At 41.1% G+C, this 16499-nt stretch overlaps 1 protein-coding gene and 2 non-coding genes across 3 annotated transcripts in view; all 3 read left to right on the top strand.

The window, feature by feature from the left end:
• Nucleotides 1-3861: 3861 nt before the first annotated feature.
• Nucleotides 3862-16499, top strand: part of SYNCRIP (synaptotagmin binding cytoplasmic RNA interacting protein) — a 48279-nt gene continuing 35641 nt past the window's right edge. The window contains exons 1-2 of the mRNA XM_061460342.1: nt 3862-4037; nt 4875-4920. The gene's annotated coding sequence lies outside the window, so the exon portion shown is untranslated. The remainder of the gene's footprint in view (nt 4038-4874; nt 4921-16499) is intronic.
• Nucleotides 6560-6626, top strand: LOC133273540 (small nucleolar RNA SNORD50). The gene has a single exon (XR_009744881.1). It is a non-coding gene; the product is annotated as a small nucleolar RNA SNORD50 (small nucleolar RNA).
• On the top strand, nt 8391-8461 carry LOC133273539 (small nucleolar RNA SNORD50). The gene has a single exon (XR_009744880.1). It is a non-coding gene; the product is annotated as a small nucleolar RNA SNORD50 (small nucleolar RNA).

The following is a 16499-nucleotide window of genomic DNA, read 5'->3' on the forward strand; positions in this document are numbered from 1 at the left end:
CTCCGGCGGGCTCCCCCCATTGCCTGCCCGCGGGCAGAGGGATCTGATACTCGCCCGCCCCTCGCCTTTGTGTGCTCCGGCAGGCGCGGGGACGCGCTGCGCCCGCCAAGATGCGCGCTGCGGGGCCGTGCGGGGTCCACTCCTCCCGGTGAGAGGCGGTAAGAAACCCAGCCTCTGCCCCGCAGGTCTTTCACCCACAGCAATGGTCTCTTAACAGAGCACGATTCAGTCAAACACGCTACCCTTCAAAACAGAGCTCCCATAGATTTTTTGCTATTAGCTCAAGGACATGGATGTAAAGACTTTGATAGAATGTGTTACGTGAACCTGTCTAGTCATTCTGAGTCTGTCCATGATGTAATTCAAAACCTGAAGGACGGAGTTCAGAAGTTGCGAGTGGAGAGTAGCTGGAATTGGCTAGAAAGTTTGCTGTCAGAATAGGGCATCAGTGCATGCTTGAAAAACATTATTAATATCACATTAACCTGTGTAAAAATCTCTGTGTATTTTAATCAAGCTCCCTTGTTTAATTGCTTGTATAAATCGTTTGTTCACTAAATCTATTAACAATGTTTCGTTAGTTTATAAAGAAGGGGGAGATGAGGGGAATGCTGCGCACGAAGCTGTGCCAGTAGAGCTGGACAAGAGCCCGGACATCTGGACTCTTATCAGCCACAAACCTTGGGAGAAGTGAACAGGACAAGTCGGAAAGAAATGGAGAAAGAACATCGGGTGGAACCGAAGAAAGATCAAGATAATTTCTGAGGACTGTAAATTTGGAAACAGGAGGATGCTTAAGACAAGATAAAGAATGTGTAGTCAAGAGGATTGTAACGAGTAGTGATAGCAGAGAACTATGTTTAGAAATAATTACTCACGCAAAGGTATGTGGACAGTAATGTGATTGGCTGAAAGAGTGCATGATCGATAAGATTGTTTTGTGATGGAAAGGTACCAAAAGAACTAACTGCTACTAACCGCTAAACAGAATACTGTAAAATCCTGTAAGCTCACTCAATAAGGGATTTTGTTTGTAGCCAGAAACAGAGTCCATGCCTCAGTTGCCACAAGATCGGGCCTGGCAAAGGGTGCTATCCCATATAAAGGATGGCCTGTGTGCAGTAGGGACCTTAGGCATGTTTATCCCTAATAACACTATGATAATAAATAAACGAGGATTGCGTTCTCGAAGGTCAAAGCAGGCTTTTCAACCGAGCTGCGATGACAAAGTATATTTTTGGAACCCAGGTGAAATAATAGCTGCTTCATTTTTAGCTCCCAGAGTAGCTAGCGCTCAGGCTTTGGCAACTTGAATAAGTTAGGATGTTGGCTTGCTAAACAAACTAATGCTACAGCATCTGCTCTCTCTGTGTTGCTCACTGATGTTGACTCTATAAGACATGCGACTTTGCAAAACAGAGCAGCAATCGATTTTCTCCTCTTAGCACATGGACATGGGTGTGACATTTTGGAAGGAATGTGTTGCATGAATTTGTCAGACCATTCGGAATCCATACATGAAAGTATCCGTAAAAGTGTAATGAAGCTAAGGGAGGATGATAAAGATTGGTTATCATCACTTTTCTCTAATTGGGGTATAACTGGGTGGCTATTGACTTTGGTTAAGTGAGGAATGATCTTTTTGCTTGCTCTCTTTGCCATTATATGTGTTGTACCTTGTTTATTACAATGTATGCAGTGAATGTTATCCCAAGCTTTTGAAAGACATGTGTATACTGCATTGCAAAAACAAGAAGGGGGAACTGTGGGGGTTGGAATGTATCAAAGCTGTCAGAGACCATGGGAAGGAGAAACTACAGCTGGCACTTAAGAGTGACCATGAGAAGGAAGAACTACAGTAGGCAATTAAGAGTGACCTGTCCCTGACTGGTACTTGGAAGATGCTGGAACTGGCAAGGAACAAGGACGTCGGAACTGGAAAGAGGATGCCGATAAGAAAATCAGATAGACCTTTCACCTGATGTAACCGCAAGGCAAACACAGATGTGCTTTGCTAATTGCTTGGAAGCATATAAATATCATGTAATTTGTTCAATAAACGATCCAGCTTGCACTCTACCTCTGGGTCCGTGCCTCCATCCTCACAGCCCACCACCAGTGTGTATACTGCGTGGGAATGCACAGCCTTGCAGGGAGCTAAATTCAGAAGCTCCCTGGTTTTGTTCATTGGTTTTCCTGGCTTCCTCAACTAAGTTGATACACTAAACCTCTCAATAAACAGGCAGACCAAAAAAAAGTTAACTACTTACAAACGATTAACGAGGACCTCCATTAATAAGAAGTTGGGATATGGTTTCATGTCACTTTAAACACCATCTAAGCTGCAGCACTCCTACTATGGCCACTGTATCCCAATGCCTGCTCGCACTTCTTTCACCAGTGCTCCCACAGTAGTACAGGAGGCTGGTTCATCTGGAGACTGAGCTGCTTTCTGACTGATGTGCAACTTCCAGTGGCTAACGTTGGAAGTTAACAACTGGTACTGGGGGAGCCCTCTCTTTGGCTCACCGTGGAACAGCATTCTTACACTTCCTAGAGTGAAAAACTGCTTCTCTGCCTGTTGTGGGTAATAGGAGATTTTTCAGCCCTGATGTCTTGCTATACAAATATAAAACGTTGTGTGATGTTTCCAAAAAGGAAAAGGGTATGCTTGTGGTTAAGGTTTCAGAAACATCTAATTAGAGACGAAGGAAAGCTGAGGCATACAGGAAAAAATATAGAAGGTTAACTACTTGAAGCCCTAGAGAACAGTAACAGGACATAGAAGAAACAAGCACTCAGTGAAAAGCATTTGATCTGCCTGGGAGGCGAAGCTGCGTCAGGTTCCTGCCTTCATTTGCCAGCTCTCCGCTTTGTGCAAAACCTTTGTAATACAAAATGCACAAGCAGCACCGGGACCAAAGCCCGGACACGAGCACTCGTTCTGTCCGTCCCTCTCAGGGCACGCCATCACCAGCGACCGTGGGCAGCCGCTCTCTCTCCTCCGCCCCGTGTTCCAGCCCCCTCGGAGGACGGGCAGCCAAGCCGACGGCAGCCTCCCGCCCAGCCCGGGCGGTGACATCGCCCTCCCGCTCAGCTGGCCACAGCCACGAATCCCCTAACAGACTGAAAGACGGAACACTACCTCACAAGCGCCCGCCCGCGCCGGCACACATGAAGTCCAGCCCCGGGCGCGGTCCGCCCCGCCCCTCGACTCGCAGGGAGGGAAGGCGGAGCCAGCCTCGTTCCCACCCTGCAGAGCAGATATAAAGGCTGTGAGCGCCCCCTCACCCCCTCTTTCCCTGCGGAGCGGCTGTGGTGGTGGGTGAGGGGATGCCGGAGTGGTGGTTGGGACTGTGGTGTGCGCCGCTTCCCGAGTGGGGCTGCGGGGTGGCTGCGCTTCTCTTTTATGCTGGGCTGCTGGGGAGGCCTGCCCGGGGCGCCGCTTGCCTAGTGCTTGAGGCTGGAGCTAGCGGGCGAGGCGCGCACATTGGAGCCCCGGGCGCGGCCAGGTAAAGGCTAGCGGCGGGGCCGCACCGCGGTGTATGGCTCCTCGCTCTCGCTGCTGCCGCCGTCGCGGAGGAGAGTGGATGGAGGGGTGCACTACATGTTCCAGCACACCGCGCGCCTCCGCGGAGAGGGAGGTGGTAGCGTAGCGTGGCCGGTTTCCCTTGCAGGAAGCGGTGTCCTGCGGCGCGGGGCACGCTGGGGCCGGTAGTTCGCGGCAGGGGCCAGCGAGGGCGGCGGGCACCATCTTGCCCTGAGGAGGGCGGTGCCCGACGAGGCGCGACTGGCCTGCGCCATTTTGATCGCTTGAAGGCCCGGCCGGCGGCGGGGGCGATTCGGATGCCCTCAGGGGCTGATGATATGAGAAATACTGCTTGCCGGCGGCATCGGCTGGGGTCGGGAGCAGCCTCTTGCCTGGGTGGTGCTGCTTTTCTGTTCACTCCCTTGCCATTTGAGTTCACACTTAAAATACTCGCTAACGCTGAGGAATGAAATCGACCCAAACATCACCATGGGCATGAGGCGTTCTAGTGAGTAAAGTGGAGTTGCTGATGTCACTGAGCCTTAGTACTTCTCGAAGAACAAGAAATGCAATAAGAAAATACTGGTAGGATCCTAGGCTCTTATCTGCAAACAAAGATTAGGAAATGGGTGCATTCGTGTAGGAAGGCGTGGGGAACATTCATTCTGTGTTGAATTGGCTTCTCTAATGATAGCCCGAGTCACATCTTAGGTTACTGAACAGTAAAATTTCTAAATCAGTTTTTAAAAGCCATTGGTATAATGCTTGGTTATTGGGTGTAATAAGCAAGCTTGAGATTTTCCATGGCTTAAATTTGTTTTGTAATCTGAAGCAAAACATGTTTAATAGGTTATTTTTTAATGGTGGTTATATTTATTTGATTTATGTAGTGCAGATAGAGAAACATTATTGGAATGTGTGTATATTAAGTATAGAATATGACAAAATAAATACTTTCTCCTATGTTTTCTTTGGCTGGTTAAGTTGGTAGATTTAAGTATTTGCTATGTGTTGAAAACTGAATTCGCTAAATCAATTGAAATCAGTACGTAAAGGACTGAAACCTTGAGATTATGAATTTTCATTAAAAATCCTTCGGACTGAAGTGTAATAGCACATGCAGCTATTTCTACAGTACTTTAAACATGGGATTTCAAGTGGATGTGGCTAATAATTCCGTTGTTACTTAAAACTGGCTTCATGTTGTTTTCTAAAAGGCCTGCTGAAAATTAAGACAACATTATTGCTTCTGAGACTTGAGAGATTGTTGATGATTGTCTCAATGTATGTAACTTAGTGGTCTGGTGATAAGAATATACTCATTTCAGGTGTTGTTTGTTTTTAGGTATGATGGAGCAGTTTTCAGTGGTGTCCAGTGTAGAAGCATTAAGGTAATGGCTCTGGAGTTTTTAATTTTATTGATCTGGAAGTAACACCACATTTCTGTTGTTGATAAAAATAACAAATGCTTTAATTTCTCACTTGATTTCTGTATTTTTGTGTCTCAAAAGTATGTGTTAAATGCTAGAGGGTTATCTTTTTATTGCTACTGCTTGGGACAAAAGGAAAACTGGTTAAGAGTACGCTGTGTTTTGCTAGCCTCCATTAAACCGACGAGTTTATTTGATGTTTTTTTTGAATTTGATGTTTTTTTCTGTGCTCTTCACTGAGCTAAAGTGAGCCCTTAGGTCAGTTGTTCTTAGTTTCATTTCTTTTGCTATGGCATAAGCATGAAGATCTACATGATAAATCACTCGGTTAACTTGTGCTAAATTATACTGATCTTGGAGGTGGTGCAGGTTAGCTGTCTGGCCTTGGGCATGTGTTGGAGTTAATCTGCATACATTATCATATTTGAATGTAATTGAGTTAATGATCGTGCAAACTATTTAAAGGCAGTGGTATTGCATTGTGAATATGTGCCACTCATAAATATTTTTGAAATAGAAGCTTAAATACCTTCATTCCTCAGACCTTGTCATGATTGCAAAAGGATCCAAAACCTAAGTCAGGGTACTTTTTTTTTTTTCCTAGTGCATAAAAAATTTCATCTTGAAGTATTAAATTGCTGGGTGAAAAATTGGATTTTTAGTACTTGGTGATTATTCTTCTGGCATAGTAATATGAGATTATGCTAGACCACAGTAAGGCACATTTTCAACTTTAACAGGTAATTTTTGTTTAATTCCAGTTTCAGTCCTTCATGGAAGCACTATCAGGAGTAGAACAACAGTTACACACAAGTGGATTTTCTTGAAAGCTATGTATGTTTTGAATGACTAGTGGGGATAAATTAGTATGATAAATAGATGAGTAAAATTCACATATGATCAAATTAGGTGTGTCATCAGCTTTACAGTTGAGGTGGCATTGTGTTTCAGGCATACTTGGTCTAGAAATGTGTAGGCTAGGGAGTTGGTGTACAGTGTATTTGGGTCGTTGTCAGAAGAGCTGGTGAAATAAGCCTGTCCAGAGTGTTCATACTAAATCTGACAAAGATTACCTCAGGATGGCTCTTAAATGTTAATTTGAGCTTTATCGGGACATCAGTTTAAGAAAGTGCTTAGGTGAAGAGAACAAAGGGGACATCTAGAGACCTGTTAATATATACAGGCAAATGTGGTTCCAATGATAGTTGATATTCTCACTTTCTGGAGATGCCAGGAAATAACTTCAGGATCTGCATTCAGTTTAATTTGACTCCAAAGCTTACAACCAGTAGCTGGGAGGAAGTAAGATCCACAAGAGTAAAACTTGGTTGTTCCTAATGGGTTGTACTATGCTATGCATGAATATATTGTAATTATTTTACTCAATGTTGTGAGCAGTTTCTAACAGTGGGAATGTCAGGTATCATGATGAAAGATTTCCTGATAACTGTAGTACAACAGATAAAGAGGTAACATTGATAAAGGAGCTGAAAATTTTTGTAACTGGTAATGTCCCTTTTCAGTTCATCTACATATGGAAGACACAGTTTATTTTGTGGAATGTATGACTTATGTTACAATTCCCAGTATTTAAGTGGTGAATCATGATGAAACTGCCAAACCTGATACGCTGATGAGAAATTTTGTATGGATCTGGCTACTGAGATGAAACCACTTAATTCTTTCAAAAGTCACTTAATCTTTCAGTCATTATCTCAGTGTTACTTTTGCTGCTATCCCTGTGGATAGCCTGGATGCTACCATTCTTCAAGTTGTGAATAAGGATGTTGGTGCATTATTTAAACTTGCCTTGGGTCCATGTTGACATGGGTATCTGTTATTGCAAAAGCTAATGCCTTTAAATAGGAGAGGAGGAAATGCTAGACGCTTGTAATTTTGAGGTATCATGTCTTAGTGGGTAAATAAACCTTAGCTGAGTATTAAAAGCACCCTAGTAAGGAACTGTTGTGCTGGTGTTTGAAAGATAGTGATGACGTTTGCATTTTGACCCTCTTAGAGACTTTTAACTAGAGACTCACTTAGATGTGAGCATTTAGAAAAAGTAATGTTAATGATTAAAGGTGGAATTCGGTGGTGAATTGTAATGAATTGTAATTATATTCAAGTTGTTACATCTTCAGAGCTAAACTAATTCAGAAGGGCTAGATAACATGCTTGCAGCAGGCAAAAAGCATGTTGATGAATGCTTACTGTGCATCGAGTGCTCCTAGTGGTTTTCTCAAGGACTTCATTCTTACCTAAAGATCTGAATTTAATCTTTTTCTTCAATGAAATTCACTTAACTGCACTGGGTCTTGAGTATCCACAGATTCTTTTTAGTTAAGATGTTAAAAATCTAAAATGTGAGGACAAGTTCTAATTTTCCTGGCTTACTGCAACATCTGTAATTTTATTCTTTTGAAGGACTTTGTCCAGTATGCAAAATTCAAATGTGCAAGTGAAACTTCTTGTGAAGCAGTACTACATATAAAATGCTGTATGGTTTAGACAGGCAATATTACAAATAGGAAGTGGAGTGACTTACATGGCTGATGTAATTGTAAAACTGGAAGTAGCAACTCTTGAATTCCAATAAATGTGGATTATTTTAAAAGCTTTATATGGGAGTACAAAGTTCTGTTGCTTGCAGGAGTTGTATGTAGAAGAATGTTGCCTGAATGCAGGGGTTTTCATTTAATGCTTGCTTGTTGGTTGGTTTTAACTTTTGGAGTTTTTAACGCTTTGTTAGATGTTAAGAACCTGGTATTAACGAATTTTCAGAAATGAACTTTGTGATTCTTATAGGAAAGGGGAATTATACTTGATTGCTTAGTTGCCTATCATAGTTCATAGCAAATTTGATCAATAGTTTGCCAAGAGAGGAAAAATATTGTGGCATGACTACACTTGCAAGTTTCACAAAAGTTGCTGAATACTGATACTAGTCCAGCACATGTTTATTAATGCAGTATGACCTGTATGAGAGATTAAATAGATGGCAAGTTGTATTCTGAGAGATGGAAGGAATTTTTTCTGAACTAATAAATGTCTTTTTTTTTTTCTTTTTAGAGGAAAATTATCAAAAATGTAGGAACAAATGCTTTTAGCTTATTAAGGTATGTAGTTGAAAAGCTTCAAAATGTTTTCTCATTTTAAGTCTAAACTGCTAGCAGTTCAGGGAATTCTTTGTATTATGACAGTTCTTAATACACTTGATCAATTGATATGTTAAACTGGTATAGTAATTCTGTACATAACTGGAATTTAAGAACACTTTTTCCCCAAGGCACAGTGTGTGTCTGATAGCTGTGTCTAACCTTGGTTAGCTTTCAAACATATGTGCAAGGTTTTAAGTGTATATTATCACTGAAATATATCAAAGGACTGGAGAATGTTTCATTAAATTTACGTTTTCTATATTGCTTTTGTCTCATCTGTGATGATCCTATCCCGAACCTGATTTCTTTGCTGAAAAAACAAATACGGATCCGGATTCTGAGATGAGAACCAAAAGGTTTTGAGAAGTGTTATAACTTCTATGAGATTTTAGGTTTTTTTTACAGAAATGGTAACACCTTGATGTATTGTGTTGTGTCTTACTTGCAAAGTGCAATTTCTCCCTCAAATGAGCCTTGTTCTCTTTTTCCAGTGATGAGTTGGAACACTTTGCCAGTGCTGCCTGACAAATGTGGATGATCTGTAACTGGAAGGAAGAGTTAACACCGGAAGAGTTTTTTTTGGCTTGGAGTGCGATGCTGTGCTTTTAAAAGCCCGCTGAAGTTTTGTTTAGTGGATACTGTTCTCAGAAGCTGCATGTTAACCAAAATCACACACTCTGCATATTTAAAACTGCTTTTTCCCAAAACATTGAGCTGCCCTCTGTAGGGAGGATAGCAGCAATATTAGGGAAATCAGTGTTGAGCTTCAATAGGTGAAAAAAACCCTCAGGGTATTTAGCCCTTTTAAAATATCATAAGGGTATGCAGAGTTGCTGATACTGAAGATCTGTAATAAAACAATGGAACTCACAGGTAGGCCCTGTAAAGACAGGGAGAAAGCAAAATGGGTACTCAAATTCAAACCAGTGAGCCTGCTTTTTGAGGGTGGGGTCATGCAGGAGATGGGATGAAGTAGATGAGGTGGATGTGGCATGGAAGCATAAACATGAAACACTTGCAAGAAATACATACAGGTATCATGAGAAATGTGTGGTTACAGAAAAGGTAAGGTCCAAGGCTTGGATTGAAGTCTGTCTAGTGGGGGAGAGGGAAATTTATGCCATTACAGCATGAAAAGACCAGTATCACAGCAGTGGAACTGCCCTTCAAGAAGCATACTGCCAATGTTAGCTTTGTGTGGAAAAGAGGTCAGCAGTGGGAGAAGGGGGCACACACATTGGAGCTCATGCTTTGAGCAGCCACTTGAAAACTAGTGGGGCTGTATTGCAGTAGCAGCATATTTGGTGTATTCAGCAAATCAGCCCTCTTCCACAGAAGACTGAGGGATTGTAAATTGGTCACAGAGTAAACTGGAATTTAGAGACAAATCATTATGTACATAAAATGTAATCTGTCTTAAAGCATGACTCAAACCTGATTTATCAGAAATGCTTTATAAAGGAAGAAATGAGATAGTGACAGGATATGTAAAAATTGATAGAGCTACAGTAACTGAATCATTTCAAAATGCAGCAAAATAAAACTACCTTATAGGCTGCAGTCAAGAATGAGTGCACTGGATGTCAGCAGTGCTCTCCCTTGAGAATTGGAGGAATTCCTATGCTCATGGCATGTGCTTGTATCTAAGTGACAAATCCCATGAAAAGCCTAATTTTCTGTCTAGGCAGTATCATGAAGAGCAGAACATTACCAGTAGGGGCACCTAAAGCATAGGGAATATCAGAAATAAGTATCCATGTAACTACTAAAATGTATGCTAGAGATATGTCTGAGCTCCGGGAATGTATTGGCTGAGCACCTCCTGTGCTGTGGTTATTTCTAACAAGCAGAAACCAGTGACTTTGCCTAAAGGCTGCACCTTTTCAGCAAGTGGCTGTGTAAATCACAGTGTGCTGGAACCTTCAGAAAGCTACAGAGCAGCTTTCCCTTCAGTGGGATTTATTATTTTGTGAACAAATGCTACTGAGAAGGGTAGATATTTCTATGTGCTATGTTTTGTACATGCTATTTCTTGAATAAAGATGAGGATGTGGAAAACCTAGCTGTTGCACATCAGGTCTGTAGTTGCACCATGGTGTTCCTTGACAACTTGTGCTTTGTTGCTCTGACTGGTACAGCACATGCTGGACATGTGATAAGCCACATTGTACTTGAGTGACTCCTGGACAACAGAAATACCATTAATGATTATGCACTTTAGAAGTGGGACAGGACCGGTCTCTATCTCTTGCCCGCTGCACTTTTTCTGTGAAAAGTCTGAGTGCTGTTGACAAGATCTAGTGAAGCTCCATGAATGGTAAGTCAAAACAGTTGCTGGTCCTAGCAAGGTCAGCCTCTTGTGGAGGAAAGATGCTAAAGACCAGAGATACGGGTGATACAGCAGTGATGCTTGTTAAGTACTTTGGTAGATGCTTGAGAAGATCTGCCCATGACTTGAGTTACAGGGGCTAGAAGAGTGTTCTGGCATGTTCAGGTACCGTATTTTTATCCTTTGGAGTGATGCCAATATGAAATGTAGAAATTTTTGAGGTATTGGTATGTGTAGATCTGAGACAATTACTGTGATTTCTAGTGTAAAATAAGATGTCCGGGATGTAGGTGGCAGTAACAATACTCAAAGTACTTCAGATTGGTTATGTTCTGTGTGTTCTAAAACATACTTTGGGAATGGTCTCTGGTGGTATTAGATGAAAGGTGCCAGAGAAAGTTACTGTACATACCAGGCAATGGAGGCTTGTCTCCAGAAGCAGTGTTTAATCTTAAAAGATACACCTCAGCATAGGGAAAGGTAGATGTGGCCAGTGGCAAGACATATTGGCTGTTTAGCTGCAGACTCATTGTTTATGAATGTTCTTGTGCTTTAGGCCTGCAGAAGATTGGTAACCAATGAAAAATACTAGTGTGATGTTTACAAAAATGAACAAATGTTTTAACTATAATGCTATACTCCAGAGACTTTGGAATATAGGACTAGTGAAAATTGTGCAGAAACAATTTTTATAACTAAGATGGAAAGAGTAATACTTGTAATGGGTTTTTTGCTTGGCAGGAGAGGGATATTTTGTTTGCAGACCACTTGCATATTTAGTTCTGGCATGCTTTTGAGTGTAGTAAAGATGTTTTATACAAGTGATGGAGATAAGGGGATGTAGTTGTGAAGAATTAGTGTGACAGGTTTGGAACACGTGGCATGAGATGTCTCTGCAAAAATCCTTGAACTTCAGTTTTACAAAACAGCTTGCTAGATCTAAAGCTCTCAGTTACGATTATATAGTAAACTGCATGAAAGCACTTTGCTTTTTTGTGCTTTAAATAGTCTGGGGAAGTCTTGAACTAGCTGTCATTACTGTTGAGCTTCAAGTGTCACATGGCTGTTGGGCTGTGGTCCAAGAAATCAATGGCTAGACAAACTTTGTTCTGGATTATTGCCATGTGCCAGTCCTGGTTAATGGGCAAAAAAAATACAGAGCCTTTTTTTGAGTTAAATGAGTGGTGGGTTTGAAATCGAGGACCTTGCAACCACAGGGAAGATACAAGAGTAGTTCTGCATAAATGCCTTGCTTCCATTTAAGTAGTGAGGTCACTGTTAAGGTGGGAGGTTTTGTGTGTTGTTGAAGAACCTGTCTTGCCGGTGGAGGCTGTAGATCCATAAACAGCTGCAAGTGAGCGAAACTAAGCTAGCTGCTATCTTGCCACAGCAGTCTTCCTGCTATGTGGGTACACTGGCTACTGTGGAGCCTGTCAGAAATAACTGATCCTAGTGAGCAGCAATTATGTGCTGCCTTAGCCACAGATAGTGTGTGCTGGCTTTGGGGTTGCTACCTTCTGGTGCAGACCAGCTCTTAATTGTGTAAACTTGCCACATAAAGCTTGGGTATGAGTTTTGACAATTAAAAACAGGCACTGAAGTCGCAGTTGGTAGAGAGTAAGACTCTGACAGTCAAACATGGACACAGCAGAGCAAGCAGTGTTAGACTTTGCTCAAGGAAAGGTATTCTATATATTGCAGAGTGTTTACCACCCTGACATTGGGTCAGTAGTTTTTCTGTATGCTCCCTCCACAGTTCAGAGGACAAATTTTGAGTTGTGATCTGGAGTATGAGAGAATTTAACAGACAAATTGTAATTTAAGGTGAGTGGAGTACAGAGGTAGGCCTTTGCATGCTATGTAGATGTGTATGTCCAATGATTTACATTCTCTGTACTTTTTGTTAGAACAGGTATTACAAGCACTTTGTCTGCCCTTGTGTGTTTCCCTCAGAGAATATAAACTGGAAAAGCAAAATTAAAATTACGAATTCCATTTTCTTTCATGTCATGTGCCTTTATAGTTGATAGTCCAGTTGAGCTGTGAGGGCTATGAAGACAGTACTTCTCTCTGCCATTGTCTCAAACTTCCTGCAGGCTCCAGAGGACAAAGTGGTGTTTGATGCTCAGAAGAATGGCTGTATTGAGTGGGAGAAAGTCTGCCTTGCTCAGTATTCTGTCTGAGGATGACCAGTATAAGAAACAGGAGAAATATAGAGAGCCTTTCTAGCAGTTTGGGAATTTCCTGAGGAGATTTTAATTCGTATTTGAATACTACTTGGCAGTTACAACCAGTCTTCATTTAAAAATGTGAAACATGAATGTTGTGGGCTGTAAAATACATGAAGTAATGGGCATGTCAGTAACTGTGGGGAGGGCAGGATTGGCAGTGGACTGAAGTAAAAGCTTTTTTCCTGTTAGAAGCTGATGTTGCTTTCAGCTCTAGCATGCATGAAAACAGTGCTAAGTGGAGTCCAGTTAAGGCCTCAGTGCTAGGCCAGCTTTACTGTTTAATTGAGCTATGTTGGAGGTAAAAATCTGAAGTACTGATGTGTGCTTTGGGGCACCCCTGAGCTACACTTCATACTTCAGTATTCTCACCAGACCAGTAACCAGTACTTTTTTTTCCCCTATGATTGGAGTTCTCAGTAACTGAAGAAACACTGTCCCACCAATGATGGTACTAGTTTTATGGTTGCAAGTGAGGATTAAAAAATAAAGTTGGGTTATTTTATATGTGTGGAAAGAAGCTAGAGGTGAATGTACTGAAATAAATGCTTAGACCTTATTTTGGACTTGGTAAATTGTTTGAAACGTACTAAATAATCTTAAGATCATTGAAGAGGAAGAATATACAGTTACCATTAAATTGGTATACTTACCTTGACAAAATAGGCAATGAGCATTAGCTGTTTGTTTTCAGTCACAGTGGAGGGATGTTGCAGATACCAGAGTCCTAAAAGAAACATCGGAGACTTAAACTCTGTAAGTGTGTGTTGTGGTTTAACCCCTGCTGAAAACTAAGTACCATGCAGCTGCTTATTCATTCTTCCCCCTTTGGTGGTATGGGGAGGAGAATTGGAAAAAATGTAAAAACCTGTGGGTTAGTCATCAGAACAGTTCAATAACTGAAATCAAATACAATAATTGCAAATGAAAATTTAGATAATAGAAATAAAACCAAAGACAAATAATACACAATACCATCACTGGCCACCTGCTGACTGATGGCTGGGCCATTCCAGAGCAGACACTGCTGCCTCCCAGACAACTTCCCCCAGTTTATATACTGAGTATTGTGTTCCAGACAGTTCAGAGTATTACTGTTCATTCCCTGGTATACCTTAGAATAAATATTTTCTGAAAAGAGTTACGTTTCTGGTTCTGAAAATTTTATTAAGCTACCCATTTTCTATTGCAAACGAAAAGAAATTTGGCTTGTGGAAATTTGTGCTCTCCCTTCTGTATGTTTTACAGATTATGAACTGTGTAGTAACAAATATAACAGCAGGAAGTTTACCTTCAGAACATTTTGAAATAGTATTTATGAACAGTATCACAGTGCTGAGAATGTTCCCCCCCAAAAAAAAACATTAAGGGAGGGGGCAGGGATGGAAAGGGTTTTTTTAAAACATGTTTTTGAAGAAGCACTCTTAGAGTTGCCAGAATTGGCTTGTCTTCACTTACATGTACTTGAACTTAAGTTCTGCTGCTAATGAAAAGTCATTCAGCATATTTTCTGCTTGTTTCATGTACAGGCTGTAAGGCTGCTGAAAACCTTTTTTTCCCGTGTAAAGGGAACTTTATATGATGACCCTTTGGCAGGGTTGACTGCGAGGTGTTTTGCTGTGGTTTTGCCTTAACTGCTATGGCAAGAAGACTGGAAATAGTGCGAGTACTTTCTCCTGGGAGCTTAATGTAGTTACTAGTTCTATAGTTAAAGACTGAACAATTGCTACAATATATTTTCTATATATATTATGAGCCATCCTGGGTATGGAAAAGTTAGGGTTATAGCTTACTGAAGAAGAAAGATGGTTTGTCAGGAGTTCCACAGATTAGGAGACAGACCTCTCACTTGTTCTTGGATCTGAAATTACCAAGTTCTGAAGAGTACCAGTGAGGATTATATACCCTGAAAGGGTATTTGCTTTGTATCTGCTGCTTTTCCCTAAAGGCTAGTTTGGGATTGCTAGTTGTGATATTTCCACTGAAGTGTGACTGGGAAATCTTGACTCTCAATTAGGAAAGTGCTTTTGTATTGAAAAATGAATATCCATGTTTGGTCTTTCCTGAAGTTATTTCTATAGAAAACAGACCATCTGTGGAAGCTTGGGCTATCTCCCAGCATGAACTTTCTTGTTCTGGGCCAAGGCTGGGGCCTTGCTATCCAAAACTTGCATAGTCTGCAGCTCTGTCCCAATCTGCTAAAGATGTTATTGCTCCTCTTTTGTAGTAGACTTGTATTACTTTCCCCAAAGAATTCTGCATTAAACATCCTGAGAACTGAGGCAAAAATACAATATTACAAAAGACTGCTGCATGCCTATTCAATGTTAATCCCAGAAGGGCTATAAAAGCAGTAGATAGGAAATGTCAGTAAAGGAGAGAAAAAAGTCTTCTGGAAATTTGTCTTGGACTCAAGGACATCATAATTAAATTCTAACACCTGTTGAGCTGTAAAAACAGAACCAGTTCCTGTAATTGATGTAATTTGACAGCTGTGATTTGCTCTTCAGAAATTGGGGACAGCTTGCAAGTAAGTAACTGATAAGCTGAATTGCAGATCTATGAGAAACGACAGCTAACTGGACTTCAGGTTGTTTCAGATGTGGTAGGGAAGTATTTCCTTCCCTGCTTCTGTGTTCATGCTGGCCTGTTTGTGCTAGAAAGTTCCAGGCAATAAAGTAGGAGTTAGAAAAATGTGGAAGGTGAGTATTATGTTAAGTAAAGATCTTTCCTACTCACAGTTAACATAATGGGGATAAAAATCAACTGTACTTCTTTGCGTAGTATTCTCAGAAGAACTATAACCATTTTTCTTGTTCAGAAATACCTCAATTCTGTAGAAATAGGCTCTGTTGAAGTTATTGCTCTTGACTATTTTGAAGGCTGGTTAGGAAACAGGCACCTCATTTCTGCCTTTTTAATGAATTTGAATGTCTGTGATGATGATAGCCTTTTCTATAGAAGGAGCAAAAAGAAGGTTCATCATAACTGGCATCCAGCCTTTGAAGCAAAACCTTAGGAACTTCTGCTAGAATTTCCAATAGAAATATGATGAAGAGGTTTTAAAAAATTCCTGGGCTTTGTTTCATATATAGTCTAATCCTACCTCTCAAATTTAGCAATTAGGATAAACAGTACAGAAAATGCTCCCTCTTGGGCCAAGCTGAGACAGTCTCCCATTGTACTGCCATTTAACCTTCATTTGAACTTAGAAGTCTTTGCTGGGGAGCATAGACTGATTGCTTGCTGAGAGATCTGACTAGCAACTGGGGAGTCAGAGCCTGAGAGAAAATGCTAATATGTTACCAACACTCTTGCTGTCAGCCTGAGGGTGGAAGGTCTCACCTGTGTTACTGTGGCTGAGTTATTGAAAGCAGGTGAACTGGTAAGCTGGGAATGTCTTGCGCTTGCTTTTGAAAGGTGTTTGCATCGACTGTGCATAGCTTACAAAAGTTTATACCTTAAGCGCCTTTCTTTCTAATTTCTCCTAAATTTTTTTTTCACTGTGAATTTACTGTGCCAGTAAATTCTAAAAGCTCCTGAACTGGAAGGGTTTGAAAGAATTTAGTAACTCCTGCAGGGCACTGTTATCAGTGATTTTAACAATTTTTGTAATTGACATGCTCAGATACATGTATTTATCCTGCTGGAATTAAGAACTGATTTCTTGGCAGTAAAAATATCCTCACATAGTTGCACTGGCTTCTCTTACTGCTCTGTAAGTGCCTCCAAACATTGCTAGGCATTGGTATGTAACTCCAGTTGGAAAGCACAAGAGCTATTGGAAGTGTTTTAGTTCATTTGCATGTGGCATCAATAAACAAA

Source organism: Pezoporus flaviventris, unplaced genomic scaffold, assembly GCF_033815535.1.
Source record: "Pezoporus flaviventris isolate CSIRO_AGI_PZ_B2104156 unplaced genomic scaffold, CSIRO_AGI_Pfla_v1 ptg000031l, whole genome shotgun sequence".
Lineage (NCBI taxonomy): Eukaryota > Metazoa > Chordata > Aves > Psittaciformes > Psittacidae > Pezoporus > Pezoporus flaviventris.